Source organism: Balaenoptera physalus (assembly GCF_965194825.1).
Source record: "Balaenoptera physalus genome assembly, chromosome: X".
NCBI classification, from domain to species: Eukaryota; Metazoa; Chordata; class Mammalia; order Artiodactyla; family Balaenopteridae; genus Balaenoptera; species Balaenoptera physalus.
The window spans coordinates 41,158,947-41,179,563 of record NC_138903.1 but is presented as its reverse complement, the minus strand read 5'-3'; the positions used below and the strand labels follow the sequence as shown (position 1 = coordinate 41,179,563).

Genomic DNA, 20,617 nt, shown 5'->3' with positions numbered 1-20,617 from the left:
TACTGGGTTTTTAAGACCATGCCTCCTGGCAAGAATTCATTGAAGTGTAAAACGCATTTCCTTTAAAGTGCTAAGTATTTACTTAGTTCCGGTGTTCTTCCTAAAAATTAAGACTTGCGTTCCTCCTACAGAGAGAAAAGATAGAAGAAATCATAATCTTGAGTTATGTTATTTTGAATGTAGTGCCATATTCAAGATATGTGAGCTTGCCTTTGAAAGGGACAGGTGTCTGCTTTAGAAGCTACAAATTTTTTAACAGAAAGGGATAGTGGGAACTAACATTTTCTTTTGAGCGCCAGTTGTGTGCCCTCCTGAAAGCAGGCCATCCATTCTCCTTATGGTTTCCTTTAATTTTCACAACTATTCATTGAGGTAAATTTATAGTTTTGAAAGAACATCAATGCATAGGTTGGTAAGTTTGGCCTTTGTTGGATAGGGGGTGCTAAGAAGGAGGAGAGACTAAACAGATGGGTGTGTTTGGGGACTTAAAACAGTGGTTCTCAACTGAGAATAACTTTGCACCTTAGGGACATTTGGCAATGTCTGGAGTGGTTTTTTTTGGCTGTTCCAACTGGGGAGTGGAGGTGCTATTGGCCTCCAGTGGGTTGACACCAGGGATGTTGCTAAACATCCTACAATGCACAGGACAGGCCCCCCGCCCACCCCCACCGTCAACAACGATGAATGGTCTGGCCCCAAATGTCAACAGTGCTGGTGTTGAGCAACATAACTTAAAATGAACATAGAAAAGAAATTAAACCCAGTGTTCTCCCTGCCTCACTGAGATGTGTGGATCAAATGTTAGCCTGATTCACCCACCTTAGCAAAGAGTTAACTCTAAATATTATTTCTAGACATCTCAAGGAGTGGAAACTATAGCTTACTAACGAAAAGGATTTACATGTGATTTCTGGGGCCATTATTTATTTATTAATTTATTTTTGTATTGAAGTGTAGTTGATTTATAATGTGTTAGTTTCAGGTGTACAACAAAGTGATTCAGTTTCATATATATATAATATACATATTACATATATTTTTTTCACATTCTTTTCCCATATAGGTTATTACCAAATATTGAGTGTAGCTCCCTGTGCTGTACAGTAGGTTCTTGTTGTTTATCTACCTGGGGTCCATTATTTTTTAGGTTTTCACTTTCAGGATACACTTCTTTTTCTCCATCCTGAATTTCTCGTAGCATAATTTTGGCTTCTTCCACTTGCACTTGATCTCCCCATCATGGAGGTAATAATCAGCTGGCAGCCATTCTGCATGAAGTGTTCTTTTGTCCAGGGTATTTAGAGGCTGCTGTTACATTGCCCCTGAGCTTCAGATACCATCATCCACCGTGGGTGTACTGTGGAGTGCTACAGTGTATCGGCATTGTTCAGATTGTTACTAAGCGTCAAAAATAGTAGGGTCGCCAAGTCAAAATATAATGCACTGTAACGATACGGCTTTGTTAGCATCAACCAGCAGTAATATGTGGTTCTTGTTAATAAAACACTTAAGTTCTATTTTTAAATGTTTCGCTTGTACCTGGAGACTCAGAGATTGAGTTTCAAGGCTTCAGCAATTCAGAAGTCCTGTGCTCCCACCTGCCATCCAAACAGGTTCCCTTTTTCAGCGTTCCAAGTGGCCATAGATTTGTAAAAGGTAACATACCCACAGTATCTGGCGCGAGAAGTCATTCTTAGACATTTTGGAGTACTTACCACTGTTTTAAATGTCAAAACACTGAAATCGATGAAAAAATGGAATAGAGCTGGGACAAGAGAGCTGGAAAGCTGAGAAAGGTAAGGTTTGTAAAATAAACCAACAGTGGTTCATATCCGAAATATTTTGAGTGCCTAGCAAATGTGAGTTCTTTAGGCACTGGGGATGTAGTTGAGAGAGAGAGACAGAGAGAGAAAGAGAGAGAGAGAGAAGGGATGGGATTTAGCTTAGAACTGAAAGGGCAGATGGAAGGAACAGCAGACACGACAATCTAGGCTGCTGATTTTATAAAATAAAACATTTTCTCATAGTCCTAGGAGAAGACAAGATGTTCTGCTTCTCAGTTTTAATTAGGAAGTGTGCTTTAGTTACCTGAAAAGGAAATGATCTCTGCCCTCTTAAAATTATATTTTACAAAGATGCCACCACCATCTCTACCAAAAAAAGAGAGCTGTATATGGGTATAAATAACACACAAATGGAGCTATCTTCTCAATTATAGACATGGAATTTCAATTTAAAAAATAAAGATTTTCCCCCATACTACCTTTTTAAAAAATGTCAAACGGTAGACATACAGATTTTTGTTGTTGTGGTTCCCTGAACGTTAACCTTTCGTCTGCTAATAATTTAAACTCCACAGGAAAATACAAAACAACCTAACCATTTAAAGTCATATTTTAAAAATACATCTCTTGGCCTGAAAAGATTTACATATTGTATTGCTTATCTATTTTCCAGCTGATCTTTTTAACTTCCTGAGGTCAGAGAGTCTACTGAAAAGGGTGGTATGTGACTTTCACTCAGGGAGGGTCCATCTTTTATATTTTATCTTCCTTTAGTTTTTTTTATTTTAATTTTTTAAAAATTAATTAAATTTTTTTTTTTATTTTTGGCTGCCCTGGGTCTTTGTTGCTGCGCACGGGCTTTTCTCTAGTTGTGGCGAGCGGGGGCTACTCTTTGTTGCAATTCCCGGGCTTCTCATTGGGTGGCTTCTCTTGTTGCAGAGCACAGGCTCTAGGCACGTGGGCTTCAGTAGTTGTGGCACTTGGGCTCAGTAGTTGTGGCACACAGGCTTAGTTGCTCCATGGCCTGTGGGATCTTCCCGGACCAGGGCTCGAACCTGTGTCCCCTGCACTGGCAGGAGGATTCTTAACCACTGTGCCACCAGGGAAGTCCCTTCCCTTAGTTTTAATCTTTCAAAAGAAACTTTTACAATTTAAAAAAAAAATTTGGCCAAGTTATAATCGTATATCTGCTTTTAACAAGGCAGCTCTGAGTGAGGCACTTACTCTTTAACATCAATTTTATTAACTTTTAAAATGAGGGAGAAAAAACAGTGGTGGACGGGGATAGATGAAACAAGCTTGGCAAAAATAACCTTTGCAGACAATTAAAGACATGTAGGAGTCATTATACTATTCTCTCTACTTTTGGAGATGCTTTTAAGAGTTTCCACAACAAAAATATTTTTAAAAGAGGCAGCAGAAATAGATGACACTAAATCTTGTTCCAGGACTACCATTGGTGCTCTTAAAAGGTCAGGGGGAAGAGCTGAATATACCCAGAGGCCAAGTTCAAAGGCAGGCACATGTGGTATGGGATCAGCTCAGGAGCTGTGTGGGGTCAGTGGAAGATGAAGGCAGTAGATGAGTGTTTGAGGAGGGGTGCAGATAGAAATTCCTTAGCTGTGATGAGTGAGTCCTGACCTGGCTCTTATAAACCGTCCAGTAAAGGGGCTTTTCCAATGAAGCCTGTCCTCCACTCATCCTCTTCAGCTCCATTTCCCCCCCCCTTTCATCAATAAATTGGTCCAAACCTTCCATTGCCCTGAACAATGGTTTATGTTCATATGCTGAATATGGTGTCATCCCCAGAGTCTTGCATGCTCTCAGCAAGATGATCAAGAATTTCTTCTGTCTCAGCACTTCTAGGAGCTGTGAATTTCTGGAACACTTTGGTCTTTGTCCTGAAGTTCTGATTAAGTGCCTCACTTCAGTGGTTGGGTTTCTGGAGCCATCTCTTTATTACCTTGCAAGAGCTGTTTTATTCTGATGTACAGGATACACCCTAGGTAGAACTTTTACTCTGTCTGTCTTGGAACTCACTGGTCCTCAAGTCTTACACTTGACTTTCTGTAAAGTCCCAATGAGAGCTACTGAGGGCAGAGACTTGGGATATCTCAAAAACACCGGAAATAAATTTCAATATAAGAGCCTCAGGGGCTTCCCTGGTGGCGCAGTAGTTAAGAACCTCCCTGCCGATGCAGGGGACACGGGTTCAAGCCCTGGTCCGGGAAGATCCCACATGCGCGGAGCAACTAAGCCCGTGCGCCACAACTACTGAGCCTGCACTCTAGAGCCCGTGAGCCACAACTACTGAGCCCGTGTGCCGCAAGTACTGAAACCTGCATGCCTAGAGCCCGTGCTCTGCAACAAGAGAAGCCACCGCAATGAGAAGCCCACGCACCACAACGAAGAGTAGCCCCCACTCGCTGCAACTAGAGAAAGCCCGCGCGCAGCAAGGAAGACCAAACACAGCCAATAAATAAATGAATAAATTAAAAAAAAAAAGAGCTCCAAAGATGTTCCTAGCAACCCCATGAGTACACACACATCCCTTCTAGTTCTCTGGCAAGGACCAGGGCTCTGAAGAGCGGAGACTCGGAGCCCAGGTCTTAGCTCTCTTCTGAGGCTGGAAATAGATGTAGCGCCACCTGCCACCCTCAAATGGAACTGCACATACACTCTCCATTTACATAGTGATTTTTATTTTTATTTTTTTTCTTCGTAAAACCCCGAGTGAAATCTTGGAAGAGGGAGAGAAGGGAAAAGAGGAAGGAAAGAATTAGGTTGAAATTGAGGTAATCATAACAGCACAACAAAAGAGCTTGAAGAATTGAGGTGTAGAGGGCAAATCCAGTCACGCTGGCACTGTTAATAGTGACTTGTGAATAATTTTTCCGTAGATTTCCCTTTACTTAGAACCTGCTACCCCATATACTTCCCCTAAGCTGAGGTGTTTCTCTAATGGAGGAGAGACAAAAGAAGTTGGGTTACAATTTGCTGCCTAATCTACTATTTGGTTCTTGTATACTCAGCAGATATGTATTGAACACGTGTACGTGAACACATCTGGGCAAGATGCTGAGGCCACTGCAGTAGGCAAGACAGATTCAGACTTCTCTTCTAATGTAAGAATGCACCATGGCCTGTGGGTACACACAGTGTACCTACCTCTTTGGCACACACAGTGTTATAAATGCTGCAATGTTTATTTCTCTTGAAAAACGGGGAGATTTGGCCCCCTGGACCTATATCCCCGCATGGTAAAAGTCAAGGAAGTTGGGGGGTGGGGGGGAAATGCCTGCCGTGGTAAGCAGAGGCACATGTTCTACAACCTGCTGTGGCCTCCGCCTCTCACTTGTTTTTGATACTTTACCCCCAGGGGGCATCTTGGTTGGGATCCCCTGTAGTCATGTCCCTCCTTTTCACAGGGATCATGCTGTGGGATGGGGAGGCTTGGGTGAGAGCCAGGACAAGAAGCCCGGCTTCTTGGTTGGGATGGGAAATGTGGCTCTCCCTGCCATTTGGGTGAGGCTCTTGAGTTATGCCCTTCATCCATCCCTGCCCAAGCCACCGCTGCACAGCTTACTAGCTGCATGGCTGCTGAGCGCTCTTCAGGATTCGAATTTAAGTCAGAAAGGGGAAATCATGGCACCAGCTTTTTCTAACCCTCTAATCCACGAAGCCTCCATTCCTGACAGTTGTGTTCTTTTTTTTTTTTTTTTTAAACTTTTGGGTTTATTTATTTATTTATTTATTATTTATTTATTTATTTATGGCTGTGTTGGGTCTTCGTTTCTGCGCAAGGACTTTCTCTAGTTGCGGCAAGTGGGGGCCATTCTTCATCGCGGTGCGCGGGCCTCTCATTATCGCGGCCTCTCTTGTTGCGGAGCACAGGCTCCAGACGCGTAGGCTCAGTAATTGTGGCTCACGGGCCTAGTTGCTCCGCGGCATGTGGGATCTTCCCAGACCAGGGCTCGAACCCGTGTCCCCCGCATTGGCAGGCAGATTCTCAACCACTGCGCCACCAGGGAAGCCCTGTGTTCTTTTTTTCTTCCCTAAATACACTTGTGGCACTGTTTCTGCCTCCACACCTGTGTCTTTGCAATTCTTCCTACCTAGTTAGCCCTTTCCTACCTGCTCATTGGTGCTGCTCACCTTTGAAAGCATACCCTGCCTCGCCTTCTCTAGGGCTCTGAAGGCTGGGCACCAGCAGGGTTCAAGGTTGAGGGCGGGCATCAGGGAACAGAGCCGCCTACAGGGGCTTTCCTAGCTTCTGCCAGATCACTTGCTTCGATCTGTTTTACATATTGAGCTTTCTTGTGAATTTCCTTTGAAGAAAGCATTCCAAAGCTTAAGGTATTGTCTTTTTCATTCATTTAGAGGCTACCTGTTACTTCATAGTATTCATTATCTTTCCTAACCTGCGTACCTGGTCTCTACAATTGCATCTTGAATTCTGGAGGACAGGGTCTCTGTCCTATACGGTTCTACAGTCCCAGAGCCCAGCTTGGGACTGCACATAGTCAAAAATAAATATTTGTTGCACAAGCAAATCAATATTTCATTTACAGATTGTCAGAGCACAGAGTTTATAGATGGTCCAAATTTAAATTTTAATACCCTGACATCCCTCTCCTTCTGAGGGCACACACATTCCTTTGCTCCTCTTAAAATGTATGTAGTTTTGAAAATGGAATCTGTGTATACCATCCTCTCTTTATTTCCCTCATCCATTGGGTTCTGTCTCTTTAAGTCTCAGCCTAAAGGTAAGGGACAGGTGGTGACAGGCCTGGCTGGAACAGACCCGGGAGCCTCAAGCCACCTGATGTGGGGGAGGTAGGGAGGGATGGGCGCTTTGACAGCGTTCAGGGTGGAGACCACAGTCCTCTCAGAAATACCCGGGGGGATTCCCAGACTCTCCCACGGAAAACACTTATTTACAACATGGCATCAGTCACTGGGCAAATAAGTACCCTTTAGGGGAGATCCTACATCCCAGGGCAAGGTGGAAGGATGACTGAACTGGCAGTTGGGAGCCCTGATTTGCTAACCTCACCACTTGCTATTTATTTAATCTTTAGCAGTCACTGAACTTTTCTAGGTCTGTTTTATCTAATGTTAGGGATTAAATATTGTGGAGCCCTCACAGCACGATCCCCCCATAGGCTGTAGCTCTCCCCTGTGACTCAGACGAGGTTTTATGCCAGTGTTCCCCTTAAGTTTCAGAAGAGAATACTAAACTCAGAGCGTGCGAGGATGAAAGGCCCTGAGGCGAGCAGACATAGAATTTATTGATTAAGTCTCTGCCTTATCCTAAAATGTGAAGATTGTATTTTAATCTTCACTAGAGGTCTATGTTTTCACATTAAAACAATTTAAAAATTATTTTTGCTGAGTACATTATTTATCGTCCTCAAATTTTGGAGTACAGTTGATGTCCCTGGTTTTGCAAATTCCCAAGAGGGTCCTCATGCTAATTCCATCTAATTTTTTTGTGGTCAGTTTTAAATTCCAAGATGGAGATTATGACTTTATAATAATTATTGCATAGAGCAATTCACTCTACCCTCCCAGTAACCCTATGAAGTAGGTACTATTGGTTCCCTTCATTTTACAGACAAGAAAACAGACATAAAGATGTTCAATTAGGTGCCCAAAGTTACACAGTTTGTAAATGGTGGAGCCTGGACTTGGCCCCGGGCAGTTTGGCTCCCCAGTCTGTGCTCTTAACCTCACTCTGCTGTCTGCCTCTAGAGTTAGTTGACTCAGGTAGACCAATTGAATTTTTTTTTTGTCATTGATAATGGAATTTTGGTGCTGCTTTTCACAGCCACTACCTGACGCACAGCTTTTTTGCAATAAACTTTAATGTCATTTACAGATAACTAATTTGTCTAGAGCTCAAGAAGCTCAGTGGTTGGGCTTGATGTCTTCCGTTACCAAGAACTTGGTCAGCTTCAGTTCTGTGGCCACAGATAGACTCTACCTGCTGACTACCAACTTGTCAGCTTCTGAGAGATGCTACACAGGGAGTGCCTCTGATTGGGTGATCAGTGTCTCTGCTAGAGAGACACTCCATCTGAAGTTTGTCTCATGATTCCAGGTGATGGATCTGTATAAACCATGTAGTTGGGTGTTTTCAAACAGTGTGACTCAGATACAAAAGATACTGATATTATAGTTGCTGTAGTGGCTTTGCATTATTATTTGATACTGATGTACTTTGCTTCGAGTTCATTGTGTTTCTTAGCTGTGTAAACAAAAAGCAAACGCCATTTATCATTCACAGTTCTATTTAATGTTTGTGGTTTAACGTTTGCCAGGTATTCCAATGTATAGCCACAGATCACTCTGGGTGACATCGACAACAACAAAGTCTCTGTTTCCTTCCTAAAACTTCTGTTTCTTTAGTTACTTTTAAAAAAAAATTTGGATTGGGGCTATGGGCTTACTAGATCCAGTGTGGCAACAGCAACAACAAAAAGTCCCAAAGGAGAACAAACTAATCCATGTCTAAAGAGAAGTTCTTAGACGTACGACACTAGAAATTAGACCTTCCACACATTCCTGCCTCTGGACCTATTGGCATACCTCCATGGCTGCTCATGGGGTTGTTTTCCTGTACTGCCTCACCAAAGGCTAACCTCTCCATGGCACACTGGGTCCCATCATCTGTCTCCTAATTGAGGCTCCTGCAATCATCGTGTGTTCCCCCAGCATCATCCATTTCTCCCACCCCCACCCCCTTCCAGCCACTGTGCCATTTCTCTTTTTTTTTTAAACATCTTTATTGGAGTATAATTGCTTTACAATGGTGTGTTAGTTTCTGCTTTACAACAAAGTGAATCAGTTATACACATATATATATCCCTATATCTCTTCCCTCTTGTGTCTCCCTCCCTCCCGCCATTTCTCTTTGAAAGTGTTGTCTCTATTTACTGCTGCGAACACTTCTCCTCCCATGCTCCATTGTCTTCACTCCAGTTAAGCTTTGTGTCCCCACCCACTACCACCCCAAATCGTTCCCATCAAGAGCGCCCAGGACCTCCACATTTCAAGTTCATTGTTGAGTCCCCAGTCCTTATCTTATTCAGCCTGCCAGCAGGGTTTGACCCAGCTGCTCCTGCCATCTTCCTTGAAATCATTTCCTTCCCTTGGCTTCCTTGGTGCCACACTTGATATTCTGCCTTCCCAGAGGATGCTCCTTGCCAGTCTTTGCTGATTCCTCCTGGCATCACCCCAACCTCTTCTTATTCAAGTGCCTCAGTCCTCCTACCACTTCTGTGTCTGTCCTCTCTCACAAAGTCAAATTAATCTCTTGGCTTTTAAATACCACTTAAACGCTGATGATTTCATCTTGGAACTCTCTGCTCAGTTTCAACTTTTTCTCTGCTTAGATGTCTAATTGGCCCCCCAAACCTAGCGTGTCTAAAATCCAACTCTTCATCCCCCTCTGCATACCTCCCTACCCCTGCCATACCCAGCTTGCCCCTTTTTGGGAAATGGCAGTTTCATTCTTTCAATTGCCCAGACCAGAAACCCTGGAGTAGCCATTGACACCTCTCTTTAGCTTATATCCCCCATCAGCAAATCCTATCTGCTCTTCCTTTAAAATATATCCAGAATCTGACCAATCATCATTATCTCCACTGATAATCACCCAGGCCAGGCCACTGACATCTCATCTGAATTAATCAACTAAGCGCTCTGTTCCACTCATGCCCCAGGGGGTGCCCTTTTAGATTGTTCCACTCTCCTGATCAAAAGCCTCACATGGTTTTTATTTTTCTCAGAGTAAAGACCATGGTCCTTGAAAGATAATGGCCTTGAAAGCTCTATGTGATCTGCTCCCCCCATCCCTGCCCAACTGAATCTGTGTCATCTCCTTCTTTCTCCCTTGCCCATTCTGCTGTAGTGACACTGGCCTCTTTGCTGTCTCTGTAACTGACCAGGTATAATCCTACCTCAGCGCCCCTGCACAAGTTCTCTCCTCTGCCTTACCCCCTCATTTGTTGCCTAGATCTCCTTGGAGCCCAGTTCCTCTCTTTCTTCAGAACTTTGTTCAAATGCCTACTTGATCTGAGAGGCCTTTATTCACTGATCACTCTAAACAAAATAACAGTCACCCCCAGACTCCTACCCCCGCCTGCACCCCAGGATTGTTTGCCTTCTCTATCCCTCCAGAGATCTCATCACCAGCTAGCATATTTTGCATTTATTTGATTGTCCTTCTTCTCTGGACTGGAAACTCCATGAGTTCAGGGACTTTGTCTCTTTTGTTAATTGCTGTATCCCTTGAACCTAGCCCAGTACCTGGAAGTTAATAGTACTCAATAAAATTTTTTTTAATGAATGAGTGAATTAATCACCCAAACAGGGTGGTCAGAAACAGGCTATGGGAAATAAGGATTTTCTCAGGCTGGAAGGGGACCTACAGCAGCTACAGTATTTCAGGTGTTCGAAGAGATCCCCTCTACCCATCCCCCATATTTAACCATTTCTAAAATTGGGATGCATATTAGAATGGACAGCCTCTCTCAGGTGCCATCTGCCAGGCGGTGGTCATGATGCAGTTGCTGTTGCCCACGCATTTACAAAGTTGGCCATAGCTGTTTACATGGCCAACAATTTAGTTGAGTTGTATTGTTGGTTCTATATATGGCTGAGGGTACCTACCATTTGATATGCTTTCAATAAGATTACACTTATTGTCCTTCAGCAGATGAATGGATAAAGAAGTTGTGTTACACACACACACACACACACACACACACACACACACAGTGGAATATTACTCAGCCATAAAATGAATGAAATAATGCCATTTGTAGCAACATGGATGGACCTAGAGATTATCATACTAAGTGAAGAAAGTCAGGAAGAGAAAGACAAATACCGTATGATATCACTACAGTGATATATGTGGAATCTAAAAAGTACAACAAACTAGTGATTATAACAAAAAAGAAACAGACTCACAGATACAGAGAACAAACTAGTGGTTACCAATGGGAAGAAGGCAGGGGGGAGGGGCAAGATGGGGTAAGGGATTAAGAGATACAAACTACTTTGTATAAAATAAATAAGCTATAAGGATACATTGTGCAGCACAGGGAATATGGCCAGTATTTGAAAATAACTATAAATGGAGTATAACCTTTAAAAATTGTGAATCACTATGCTGTACACCTGAAACTTATATAATATTATACATCAACTATACCTCAAAAAAGATGTTACACTTATTGAAATAAAATTTTATTGGCACTGAAACAAAATGTTACTGTGTACCCAGAAAGAAAGGCATGAGAACAGCATGGGCTAAATTTGATATTAGTGAAGCAAATGTTCATTGTTGGAGAAATTACTGAAATCCCACATTTTCTTTCAAAGCAACAACTAGGAAAATACAAGTGGTTGAAGCTGTGTTATTTGTTGCTGAGATACATGCAGGAGGACTGCCAGTCACACGCCAAGCAGTGTAACTGAAGGCAGGAGAAATCGCCAAATCTCACAGAACAAAGCAATGAAAAGCTAGTTTGACTGTCACTCAGGACTGTGTTTAAGGGATTGTGTCATAGTTAATTGGCAAAGTTTGTTTCTTTCCTAATGGTGCATAAAAGAATGGAGTGTCTTATAATCAACGACATTTCAGGTTGGATGAAATAGACTGGGTCTCTTTTCTAGATCTTAAAATTATAAAACCAATGTATAAATCTTTATTTTGTCATCTATAGTTATTAGTTTACATTTTAGATTTTATGATACCAAATTTACTCTTCCATATGCATTAAACAAAGAGGGAGAAGCTTGGCCAGGTACTTGTGTTATGGTTTCTTGGTTTTCCCACTGAATGTTTTTCTCCAGCATTAAGTAGAGAGCTAGCATCATTGGGAATAATTATCCAGAAATGAGTTTTGACTTTGGTTTGTTATGATTAGTTTGAAGATAAATTTTTTTGACAGCTGAAGGTTTCTGTTTTTTGACTTTTTCATTTGAAATAATTACAGGCTCCCAAGAAGTTAGAAAAATAATATGGAGAAGGCTCTGAGTATCCATCACCCAGCTTTCCCCCATGGTGACATCTCAGTTATCATAACTATAGCATAGCTACAGTTTTTTAAAAGTTTTTATGTTATATTGGAATATAGTTGATTAACAATGTGTTAGTTTCAGGTGTACAACAAAGTGATTCAGTTATACATATACGTGTCTATTCTTTTTCAAATTCTTTTCCCATTTAGGTTATTACAGAATACTGAGTAGCGTTCCCCGTGCTATGCAGTAGGTCCTTGTTGGTTATCTATTTTAAATATAGCAGTGTGTACATGTCAATCCCAAATTCCCAATCTATCCCATCCCCCAAACCTTCCCCCCCCTCCCCCGTAACCATAAGTTCGTTCTCTAAGTCTGTATGTTTCTGTTTTGTAAATAAGTTCATTTGTATCCTTTTTTTAAGATTCCCCATATAAGTGATTATCACACGATATTTGTCTTTCTCTGTCTAACTTCACTTAGTATGATAATCTCCAGGTCTATCCATGTTGCTGCAAACGGCATATTTTCATTCTTTTTAAAAACTGCACGGCTAGAGTTTTTAATGGATCATCTTGTACTTTTCCAATGACCTGTTGGGGCAGGAATAGAGAGGAAAAGTAGCTTTGTCATACTGTACAACCAGCCACCTCACTTTAGGAGGGTTTCTGGTCACCGGAAGTGAGACCGGAGGCAGAGATGTTCTAGAGGGCGTCATACATTGATTGTCACCTCATAGAGGAAGTAATCAGGTTAAACTAATTTGTGACCTAAAACTCTCCAACAGAGGAAGTCGTCATCGATTTATTTTTGTTTCAGCACAAAGTTTCTTTTAAAGAAGTTGTTTTAAAGCGATTTAAAATGTTCTACAAAACTCTTGAAATAGAGCAACTTGGAGTTCTAGAATCACAGAGTCGGAAGAGACTTAAAGTCACCCACCCATCGGATAGGGTGACTTCCCCTTTACCATCCCTGCCAGGTTCCTATTCTAGCTCTTCTTAAGGCCTTTCTCTGCTTAGGGCCTCCGTCCAGTTTCCACACGATAGGACTTTTCTTACCCACACCTCAGACAACAGACAGTTACCTCGGTGCTTTCTCTCCTTCCTTCTGCTTAAATCAGTCTCTATCCTTTAATCCTGTAGTAGTTTCAGCAATTTCCCTCACTACCCTGCTTACTGCTCCTCCACAGGCTGCAGTTTTTTGAGAGCTTGGCCACATCCTGGAGAGAGGATAATGATGGATCAGATAAATTAGACAGGGAGCTGAGAGATGCATTTTTGGAAAAATAATGACAAAGAGGATTTAGTACCAGATTGGAAACAAAAGCTCACTATTAAAATCATACTTTTCAAATGAAACGGTGCCCTCCTTTCCTTGTTTCTCTTTCCCTTTTCTATTACTTGTTCCCTTTCACAAGCCAGACTTCTAGGGGGTGGTCTGCATTGTGAGGGGTCCCTACACCCCCTTCTCCCCAGCCCGAGCCTCCTACTCACTTTCTGTTTTCTGCCTCAGTGGCTCCCTTACCTCATCACGTCCCAGCCAAGACCACCACCAGCACTTTCACCTCCATCACTGGCCTTTCCTGGACGCCTGGCTTCCAAGTTTACTTTGGTGCTGTTTTTGGTTTTTCTCTCCTATTGCTAGATGAGAACCAGGTCACCTCAGCATAGTTAGTGACTGATTTACCAAGTCTTAAATTCACTTAACACTTAGCATCAATTATGCTTTTGAAAATTCTGGTTCTCTCCATGGAAAATATCAGAATGGTAACCACCCCACCCCTAGCCCTACCCCAAACATTTGGTATATTGAGAAGCAGAAAAAGCCCATGCAGAGTACCCCAAGGACTCTTCTTTTCAGAAGACTCAAACTCTGAGAAGTGATAAGACCCTATTTTTCAGGGTCTTCTCCTGCAATTACTACTTAGAACATTTAAAGAAAGAGAAAGAACTAAAATATTTATTGACAATTTCTGGACACTTCTTCCCTTGCAACAGACACGAGTCGGGGTGTGACAAAATTAGATTTTGGAATATTATTTCTACTACATAAGAAACTAGAGATTTTAAGTAGGGAGAGTACTGACTTGAAAGTCAAATACTGAGATAGGGAGTCAGGTGGCAGGGAACTTGAGGGCTGGGGGGTAGACAGCCAGTTCGTCTAGTCTGAAAACAGATCTAGCTCACTTTATATGGACCCAATGTTGATATATTTTTGTAGATGATATAAATATTTCTTGACTAAAATCTCCAAAATGTTCCTTTATATAGGCAGATTTGGAGATATGTAAAACTGGGCATACCAATTGTCATCTCTAAAGAGCTCATTATTACAGATGAAAATGTCCAAATTGAGAAACACATAGACATGGAAAAGTTAAAAGCTTTTGCCTATTCAGAGTGGTCCTGAAAGAATTTATTTGGCAACCTTATGAAAGGTTGTGCTAGAACAAAAAACACTGTTCCATAAATAGAAATGAACTTTGGAAACCCTGACAGTGTGATAAAGATACTGTTATCCTTGAGCTCCTGTGTGTAGAATATTCTGTAAGGGTCCTAAATCCATAGGGAGAGTTTGCCTATCTACAGAATATCCATACCTATGCTTAAAAGAAAAAAAACCACCATGGGTAGATAACCCAAAGAACAATGCATTGTAGCTGTTGGTGTAGTAAAAAATGTAAATGTGTCAATAAAGTTCAAAATAATGCCCTCTTGGCTTCCTAATGCATAGGCTTGCCTGGGAGTAGAAGATATTTGGTCATTGGAGCCTTTCTCTTTAGATAGGCAAATTTTTCCCCATGGTAATATTTATATTCCACAAATTACTAAATAGATTGGGTTAAAAAATATGGCAGAAAAGGAAGTGCCTTTCTGTAAGTCTGGTTAGATATGTATCCTGACTATAAATAACTGAGCTATGTTCTTATTCTCTATGTAAATTCCAAAAACATAAAAAAACCTGATTTCATATGTTTCGATCCATCCTCCTCTCAATATCACTCCTAATAAATTCTTACACAAATGAGGATCCACTTATTTCAGCCTAAGGCAGTCCAAAAATTTTGTGTGACAACTTTATTCTCACCAAAGACTATTGTAAAAGGCATGCCCACTTTTCCCCCACGGGTTTGTTGTGGCTTGCTGCATTCCCATCGGCATGCTCTTAAGAGGTTAAACTCACGTCTGAGTGATTGTTTTCCTAAACTCAGAATTTTGCTTCCAGTACTCATGGCTCGATAGTATGTAACCTGGTCTCTACCCCGTATTAGCCACGTTGTTTTCACACTTATCTCTAAGGGCCAAAGATTATCTCACAGAAGCTCCGAAATAATTCCCGTGTCTGCAATGCATGTGTAAAAGGAAATTTTTCAAGGGAAGAGGGTGAGAAGCAAGTTCAAACTCTTAAGAATTTTTGTAAAGGATTATATTGATTAACAAAAGCTCTCCGGCATCTTCTGGCAGACATGTGAGAGAAGGCAGTGATTGTAATTAATTTTTAGTGAGTGCCGCATATTTGATAATTGCTCTGATTCACACTATTATATTCCTCTTCCTTCACCCACAGCAAAACAAGCTTAATTTGATTCATACCCTTAGGAAGAAAAAAAAAAGCCTAAGATTACTCACATGGCTGTGATTCAGCTTTTGGCTCTCACCTCCTCCTCCCTTTCTCCCACCCTGCCCACTCCCATATTCACTCCCACCCAGTGGCGTTGCCATCAAAAAACTGAGTCAGTTCGTTCTTTAAAATGGGTGGGGAAAGAAGACAACTAATAAAAACTTTTCTGAGCGAAGTGTACTGCTTAGATCTGAAATCATTGCAGAAAGACGGGCAGAGTGGCTGCTTATATAATAGGAAAAGCATGGAACAGAGGCAAAGTCTCATAAAGAAACGTTGAGTGTCTTATATAAGTCTAGACATAGCTTGTATGCATGTCGGTAGAAGCAAACACGTAGCCACATAGGCAGGTTTCTATGAACATTTTCTAATATTGGGAATCTTACATACGCTGTATATGAAACTAATCTTCTGATCTCAAAGTATATTACTTTGGTATAATCAAAAAGTGAATCTAGTAGTTATCCAAAGATCTTCTTTTATCGTAGTTGATTTACAATGTTGTGTTCATTTCTGCTGTACAGTAAAGTGACTCAGTTATACACATATACACATTCTCTTTCATATTCTTTTCCATTACGGTTTATCACAGGATATTGAATGTAGTTCCCTGTGCTCTACAGTAGGACCTTGTTTATGCCAAAGATTTTTGATCATTGTAAAACATAGGTGAGAAAGTCATTTTGTCAACCTTCAAATGAACAGTGTGACTTAGAAGCCTAAGATTGTTGTTTTCTTACCCCCGATGAGTCGCGAGACTGGTACTGGGGGTGGCAGCTCCCTCTTAGTAGCTGATGGTGGTGGCAAACATTATGGACGCAGTGATTTCTGTTCCTTCCTCATTATTTTCTCAGTTATTCGCATTCTCCAGGTGAAACCAAGGCCTTGGGGGAGTGAAGTCACTTTCCCAAGTCCCCACAGATAATAGTCCCAGAGCCAGTATCGGAACCCAGGCTGTCTGTCTGCATCCTGACCTGTAGCTCTGGTCTGTGAGAATCCCACACAGTTGGATCATTTGGTATTTTAGAGATTGCCTGGAGACAGGAGCGTTGGCCGAGAGCAAGCTCTATGCCCGAGCTCCAAACCTGCCTTTAACTGAAACGGGTCTCTGTGCGTCTTCGAACTGACTTCCCGCATGGAGGGGAACGGAATCAAGCCTTCCCCCAAACACTCATTTGTAATCCTAATCACCTTCTCTCCGTTTTGCTGGCTTTCCCCCCATTCTGTTACCATCTGTCTCAGAAACATTGCCTGGATAAAGACAAGTTGGAGCGGTTGCTCGTCCTCCAACAAAACATAGAATTATTTCTCTTTTCCCCCAGAGCAGTGCCGAGCACCATATTTGAGGAGTTCCATATTTATAAAGCTTGCCTGCACCTCGGCGATGTCTAGTTGCTGTCCTTTTTATCATTCTTCAAATATGTTCTATGCTGGCTGGAAATGATTAGCTTTTGTTACTGGAGGGTTTGTGGGATGCTTGAATTTCTTCATATAGTTTTCAGATGGAGATCCATGTAGTTTTCTCCTTTAAGAAATGAGATTGCTTAATGAAAGACAACATGGGAGAGAATGCATGCTGAGGTTTCTTTTCGAATCCCCCCCCCCCCCCACACACACACCCTCACTCCTTGGTTTTCCCTTAGGGTAACTATGGCGAAGTTTTATGTCATGACCCTGTGGAGAGAATAAACAGTGGATCTCGGGTACTTTTTTCTGGATCTGAAACCGCCTCCTTACGCCTCTGTTTGGGGGCCCCTTGTTGATGTCAAGGGTGGTGCTACACTCCAACAGGGCTGTAGTATTTCCCCCAGTCTTTGACCAAACCTTCTTTGCCTTCTTTCCTGGCCGATGAGTTTCCATGTCTTGACCCATCTGGGCTGACTGTAATGGAAATTCTTCTTGAATGTCCTCCCCAGCTGGCCCCAGCCCGATTCTGCACTGGCTTTCGGAAACTCCAAGAAGTTTGGACAGAAAGGCCCCAACAGATGTCAAATGTAAAACCAGACAAGTATTTAAACGACTGAAACTTTGGGAAGGAAAATATGGATTGGCTAGGTGTTTGTCATCGTTAGTGAAATTGTTAAAAAGTGATTCTTTAAGAAAAGTTATGGAATTGTATTTTTCTCACGTAGAAATGTTATTTAGGAACTGACTAAGTAAGGTACGTATTACTCTAAGATGATGGCACAAAGGGCAGTTAAAGGGTAGAGACTGGATGATAATGGTAACAGAACAGCCAATCCTTACACAGTACATACTGTCCGTCAGGCAGTGTCCTCAGCACGTACATATATTTTTAACCCAGGTGCCACAGCTAGTTTTGGCAGAGCCAGGCTTCAAACCCCAAACAAGTCTGGCCCCAGGCTTTAAAAATATGTTATAGATTCTTTTAGATGCCAAAGTTTTAGGTGTTTGATTTTATTAATATGCTGTTTTCATAGTCTGTGTTTATTTCCATTGAAAGTCATATAATTGTCGATTTTAAGGTCTTTATATATTGTAGGAAGGTAACTTTCTTTAAGCCAATAAAATTTTACTCAAAAAAAGTCAGTGGCTAAATTAATACATCCCTGTGGAAGTATGAATAAGTTTTAAGATCTGAATGAGAAATATGTGTACATAGTTAACATAGAAAGGTTTCAAAAGTGTAATTCGGAAATGCACTTCTAAATTGTTCTGTGTGGATTTAACTTCTGAAAGTCAGGTCTATATGTAAATTTAGTGTGGGGTTTCTTCCAGTAAAACCCTAAAGGGAATCTTTTTGTGATGTGAATAGTCAGCTCCTGAATTAACTGGATTTCATTGTTTCAGGGTGTATACTTTTTTTCTGCCCTCCTCTACCAATTTGAAAATTAGATATTTGAACATTTTGATATATTATAGAAATAGACTGTATTTTTTATATTATAACAAAATTAGTTCTCTGTCAAGGCATAATCGACAATAAATGTCAAGCCTTGGTACAAGCAGTTGCTGACTTTGTCAGGGTTAAAGGAAGTATGCTGAAAGGAGATAACTGTAGTTAAACTGCTCAGACCGAGCCTTCCAGATTTTTTGTGTGGGGACTTGCACTTCTTATTACTGCATTCTTCCTGTCTGCGTAATACCTGGGAACAATTTATTCCATGTAATGCCACCCCCATCTTGGTAGTAAACTTTGTTTTACTGAAGAGGAAGACTTTTAGGCATGCCAATTTATTTATCGGAATTTTCTCAGATGACATTTGAAGATTTTCAAGTTTTTATTTTGCAGCTTGTAGGCCAGTTGGGATTAAAGGACAGTACAGATTGTGTGTGTGTGTGTGTGTGTGTGTGTGTGTGTGAGAGAGAGAGAGAGAGACAGAGAGAGAGAATGTGATTGTATTGCATGTGTGCTTGTGTGTGAGTGGCTCAAGTTATAATGTGAATTGCAGTAAATGCAAAAGTGAAAGCTGCAACATGGCTCTCATGCCCCTGACCACTTCCTAAAGAACCTGCCACGTGGGCTGCAGACTTAGAGAGTTAAACTTGGGTCCTCAGGACGGAAAGCGTCCAAGTCCCCATGGTAAAAGCCTCCAGTAGACCTAAAATTATAAAACCTGTTTACTGCTGTTCACATGAACTCAAACGTTCGGTTGCCTCAGTTGTAAAACTTTCAACAAATAATTAGGAAGTTTTAAATATTTGGGAATAGAACCAGAGCCTTGCCATACCTTCAAAACAATCTTGCAACTTTCTCTTTTACATGATCCAATTCTTTGAAACCATTTAGAACGTGCATTGTGATCCTGAAATGTACGAGTTATAAAAGAAAAATGTGAGCTTGTCAGATTAACTACAATCACCAGTCTAATAAAACTGAGTCACATCCAAATGGGCTGCACTTACGCTACCCTCCCATTCTAGGGAAAACGTGGCTGGGGGAGGCAGTCTGAGTCATCACCTGGTTTGTTTGACATACGCTTCCTTCCATAAATTGGGAATGGCAAGCAGCACAATGTTCCAGGCTTGCCTCAGAGGACGAGCTGTTGCAGCCTTGCACGATCAAAATAGGGCCTTTTAGGTTTGAAGGTTGAAGCTGAGCCCATATTTTGGCTTCAGATGTCGGGGGAGGGGGAGAAACTGACAGACCCAAACAAAGGAAAAATGTAAGTACCATTCTGGGTGGGGGGCAAAGAAATGGTAGGGGTGTTCACAGTTGAATTTTTCCTAAGATATAAAAAAATTTGAGAAATACATTGGGGGTGTTAAAATAAGTAAATTGGTAGCTAGTTCGCTAAGCGGGGGACTCATTTACTTAACAAGAATGTTCTTGATGTGAACAGTCCAAAATGATTACATGAGAGAGAAAGAAAGGGGGAGAGACAGATGATTTGGTCGTTACCGTGCAAATTTGTCCTGACCATGTTTAATTTTGCCTGATTTATGCAACCTTTTTGCGAGACGTGTATTTCGTTTAAGGAACTTTTTCACAGCAGACTTTGAATCTTCTTCAGGGGTATTTTGAGGGGCTGAGAAGAGCAGGGGCTCGTGTGTCTCACCCATTTTTCCTCCAGCGGCTTTGCAGAGGCTCAACGGAGCTTTTTAGAATAAAGAAGTTGAGAATGTGAAATTGCTGGGGAGACTGAAGAGGAAGGGGAAGGAGGAGTAGATTTATAGCTGAAGCGGGTTTGTAAGCTCAGCCTCTGCTTTGCGATTATTTTTTAATATGTGCCAGGCATTCCGCTGATTTCCATCCTGGCTTGGTTGTGGCTTTTTGTCTGTCTGTGTGAGGCTAGGGTGTTCCCTGTTTTAAAGCCGGAGTTGTCACAGCCTGGGCGTTTTCTGTTTCGGCTTATGGCTTTTTTTTTTTTTTTTTTCTCTTTTCCTGAATGAGTGTCCTTTGTGTAACCCCAGTAATTCAGAAATCCTGCAGTCATAGGGACTGCCCTGTCATGTGACTTAGGTACTAGGTGCTGCCTGCGATTGGTCAACAGCTAATTGGCGGGTCCCTATAAGAGGTCCCGCTTCGGGCGACCAGCCACTCTCCTGCCTGGGCTGCTGCTCAACAGGGGCGGGGGAGGGGGGGCGACGGGTGTCCAGTGATTCAGCCACATGTGATAGATGACCAAGGGACTACTTCCTTGGGGTCTGCACATCAGTGGAAGATACCCAAACTGGTTGTGGCTGCCTTGATCAAACTCTGGCCCCCTGAACTG

The 20,617-nt window shown here is 41.8% G+C and overlaps 1 long non-coding RNA gene across 2 annotated transcripts in view; it reads left to right on the top strand.

Moving 5' to 3' along the window:
* The window catches only part of LOC309652637, a 153,431-nt gene that overhangs the window by 54,856 nt on the left and 77,958 nt on the right, over window positions 1-20,617 (top strand). For both annotated transcript variants that reach the window (XR_014258828.1, XR_014258829.1), the window contains one exon: window positions 1-20,617. This exon is cut by the window's left edge and continues 9,966 nt beyond it. This is a non-coding gene — a long non-coding RNA (uncharacterized lncRNA).